The sequence below is a fragment of the Pteropus alecto genome, unplaced genomic scaffold, assembly GCF_000325575.1.
Source record: "Pteropus alecto unplaced genomic scaffold, ASM32557v1 scaffold35, whole genome shotgun sequence".
NCBI classification, from domain to species: Eukaryota; Metazoa; Chordata; class Mammalia; order Chiroptera; family Pteropodidae; genus Pteropus; species Pteropus alecto.
The window spans coordinates 2244144-2249012 of NW_006437828.1; positions in this window are offsets into that span (position 1 = coordinate 2244144).

Genomic DNA, 4869 nt, shown 5'->3' on the forward strand with positions numbered 1-4869 from the left:
AGAATACCTATCTAACGGGTGGTGTGGGAAAATATAATGTTTCAAATTGTAATGGTCTGTGAGAGTTCTTAATAATGGTCCTACAAGCACTTGATAAGTCACTTATTTAGTACAAGAAAAACATAGTCACACTTTATTGTTTCAAGCTGTTACCAAGTGATTAAATTGTTTGACAAATATGGACACATTAATTGTATTAACATGTTATGTTTAACTTGTGTTTAGTACTGTGCTAATCAATTGAAGGAAACTTGCTGGTTAGAAGACATGATATGCCAATCATTTCCAGCAGAGACAGTTCCTTATAGCAAGTTGATACTGTGACATCACTTAGCCTAGGGGTTAAATATAAATATATCAACTGAATTTTACTATTTAACTTCTAACATCTTAGTTCAGATATTCTTTCTCTTTGAAAATACTCAAAGTAGTATGAGCATAGAGTTCGAAGTGCTTCGGAAACACATGGAAGAGAAAAGAAATTATGTATTTTGATCCCTCACCTGATTGGACACTTTAGTGTCATTCTTGTCTAAAATGCAATTTTGAGATCTGCCCATCATGGAAAGGAGGCTAAATCTTAGCTGTTTGTTACTAATTTTGACTGGATGATACCAAAGTACATTAAACAACAGTAAAAAAAAAAAAAGAGAGAGAGAGAAGTAGATTATACAAAGGCATGCGCACATTTGCGATTTCGATTATTCGAACACAAAGATTTGTAAGTGAGGTGACCCCAGACTGTGCTTAAGTAGGAGGATTTTGAACTTGATATGACTTGAAACAAGGCCACTGCAGTGCCAGGACAGCATGGCAATGACAGTGGAACGGATGCATTTCCAGGGCGTGTTTACAGCACACCTCTCAGAGACGGCAGCCGAGGGAAATGGAGCAGCGCCCTTCAGGGATGTGCGAGAGCATTGTCACAAGTCGCTGTCCTCCCTCCAGTAGCAACCCTGTTTCCAGCTATGTAGCCGCTATCCTGAGGTCCCTGAGCTCAGCTTGCTAACTCAGGTATCAAACTGCACACCTGCTGGGAAGTGGTTACATGAGCCTCAGGAGGCTCCTGTGCAAATCTAGGGAACTACTAATTGCATCTCTTCCCATCTAACTTAGACACCTGCTTCCTTTTCACTTGGCTGATCTCCACTTATGCCTTGAGACTAATGGCTTTCGTGTGATCTCATCTCTTTCAGTTACTCTCCTGGTATTGCAATTAAATAATACCCTGGTATGCTATCTGCCATAGAGAAGAATTCAACGTCATCTTTGGGTCTGATTGCTCAGCATTTAGATATCAGAGTATAACAAAAGACTTCTTTGTAAGGCAAAACTCAAGGAAGTTCAAGTTTAGACAAAATAGTACTGTCTGTTCATCTTAATGTCTCAAAGTTCTGATGTATTAAACTTCATTATTTTAAAATTAGATATTACTAAGTAATGGATAATATACTTCTGCATATAATTATTTCACATGAAATATGATACAACATAAAGAACATGATAAAAATGATAAGTGCTAACCTGGACACGTAATTATACCTGTGCCTGAGTGTTATCTCTTGCTGTAGACTGCCTGGATTTGAATATCCTCTCTTATTGATTAGCTATATGATTTAAGCAAATTACTTAACATCTTTGTAACTTACATCCTCATTTGTAAAATGGCAGTAGTAATAGTATGTATTTCATGGGGTGCTCCTAGGCTTAAATGAATTAACATATTTAAAATACCTAGAAAAATGACTAGCACATAGAGAATCTTTTTAAATCTTTTTTTTTTAAATGTTCTCATTTTGGTTTTTTTTTTTACTCATTTTTCCTGGTAATGTTTTTGTATAGGTGACAGTTTTATTATATTTTGTTTTAATTATGTAATTTTATAAACAGTTCCATACGCAATCTGTTTTTTAGACAGTATTTTAAAAAGCTAAATAATTTCCAATTGAACATAGGTGTTGTAACATATTTAGCCATTTCCCACTTGCTGATTATCTAGATTGTTTCCTGTACTTTGTGGCAGTATACAATGAATTGATATATCTCTTTGTAGATAAAAGGGTTTGAATACTTGAAACCCTTTAATTTAAGTTGTAGAAGTGGAATTCCTGGGTTAAATAGTATAAATATTTTTAAGATTCTTAAATTTTTGATTTTCTAAAATGTAGTGGCACTTTAAGTTGCCACTTGCTATATATGATCATTCAAATTTAAGTGAGACCTAAATAATGCAGTGGCATATAGTTTAATTTCTTTCTATTATTAGTAAATAGAAAAAGCTTAATTGAGAAATTCCTTCCTGTATTGAACAAATTATGTTCCAAAGGAGGACTGAATATGATGACAGTAGATCGAATGTTCACATTGAAACTTATGTGCATTTCTCAGTTTAAATAATGAATATCTTTTTCTAGTATGGGGTGCACAAACTTGAAATTTCTTTTGACTTATTTCTTCTTAGGACTTATCTATATTAAATGGTTTTCTGATATTGTTTTAAAGATGTATAACTGCCCATTTCAAAATTCTTTCAAAAATCTTACTTCAAAATCTGTTCCGTGGTTCGTGTTTTCATGTAGTTATATTGCCTATTTTACTTCTTTATTCAATCAACAGATATTGCTTACTTGAATACTGATGGTTGCTAGAGTCTTAGGATACAGAGATTAACGGTAAATATTTCTTGTCCTTCAGATAACTTTCAGTCTAGTGAGGGAGAGAGACAAATAAATAGGAGAGGGAAGTGATCAGTAGAAGGTGCTCTACAGCAGGTGATCTGAGACCTGAGAGATAGGAAATTATCTAGTTAAAGAAGGTGAGATGAGAGACATTCACAAACGAGATGGAATGCTATATAACTTTATGTCTTGCAAAGAAGAAGTTGTTTCTATTTTCTTCTAATATATTGTATTCAAAACAAAAACTTTCATCATTGTGCCAAAATTATGTTAGCGCACACTACAGATTATACTGAGTCTTGTAGGAGCTGTGTTATAACAGATGCTTTTAATCTTAACCCTTCCCACTGACAAGATTGATTTCCTAAATGGAAATCGGGGCAAACAGGGGCCTATTAGTAATGTCTTTTGGTAGTGAGATTACATCTGGATTCTAATGTCCCAACTCTCAATAACCCTGCTGTAAATCACCCCTCCTCCATCCACCCCCACAGACCTCACATGTGTTTAAAAGGGACGCATCACGTAAGTGCAAGTATGTAATCTTTATCCTGGGTTTGGAAATTGATTGTAAGTCTCTATAGCATTTCTTACCATTATGACCTAGGATGAGCAACATGTTACTCTTGTACTTTAGCCCAATCTAAGGATCGCAGTTGTCGCAAATAAAAAGGCAGAAAAAAATAAATTTAAATTTCAGATTAAAAAATAATCTTTTAGTATGTGTATGTATTTTGCAATGTTTAGGACATACTTATACTAAAAACTTATTCAATGTTTATCTGAAATTCAAATTTAAGTAGACATCTGGCAATTCTCATCCCATCCTTAAGCTGCGCATGTCATGGCTCCTTCCTCTTGATTCTACCTTCCAAGAGCTAAGTCTCCCATGTGGAAACCCGCACTGGATCCATCCAAAGTCGTAACATAGAGAGGAAGAAGAGTAGTGAGAAAATACAAAAGAAAGTATCCCTTGAGAAAGGAGGAGCTCCCCTACTTCGTTCTTCCCTCCTTCCTACAAATGGTTTTTTTGAACAATAGAAGTGGCTTAAACTGCACACTACTCGTATTATCAAGGATATATTTTCTAAGATTCTTTCTCTTGTTACAACTGCAAAGTAAGCCAAAACAGTCAGAGAGGTGAAATGAAAGATACCTCCCTAGACTGCTCATTGCTAAGAAAGTGAAAAATAACAGCCTTGAATAGTCCCCAAAGAAGTGCTGCTCTGCTAAAGTGTAATATCTGGGAATTGCATGACTTAAGTTGTAGGCAAGCAGCATGTGTAAAGCCCTGGGATATTCCTTTTGACCTCTTGCAGGGTGTAATTGTTGAGAGAAGTGGGAATCACAGTTATAAAGAGTCTTTGCCAGTGACACATCCAGGGTGGCCTAAATCACAGAGGCGGGACCATGTACCAAGGACCAAGGGAACAAAGTCAGACAGAAATCAAAGTATGGCATTATGTACCTGAGCAGTGGGTGGGGTCACATGCCATGAGATTCTTTACTTGTATGTGACCTAACTTTAGGGCACAAATGGCCTTTAAGTTTCTGAAGACGTTTAAGCACAAAAAGAAGAAAGTCTGTATTCACCTATCACCCTGAGCAAAGATTTAGCAGATGAAACCACAGGTGTTTTACTCAAAAGAACACAAGGGGAAGACTGGAGTCAGTTAAGTGTTTCATTTTTTCCTCATAAAATAGGATATTTCTAGACCTTTATAGATTTTATAAAACATTCAGTATTTAAAAGAAAATTTTCTATTGCTCTGTCGATTCTTACATATTTATACTTAACTCAATTAAGCCTAACCATTTTAAATACACTACAAACTGTATAATCCTGAACGTAGACTTGTAAATATTTGAACAATTTTATCAGTAGCTTATTGCTAGGGTCTTTTATTTATTGCAAGTAACTGATCGTATACTCTATACTCTCATTTCTTATGTAAAGAAAAATCTCAACTATGCAAAGACAGAAAATTATACAGTACAATGCCTTCTGGATTTCAAGAGAGGAAACAAAATTAAAAGCTCGAAATAAAGAATCATAATATAAAAGGACTTGTAATACATACTACTGCCAATTAAGCATTTTGTTGAGTCTAAATAATTGTTATAAACGTGATGATATCATAGAAATAACTATTTTTAAAATAATATTGTGTCACTAAATTGAAATGATATA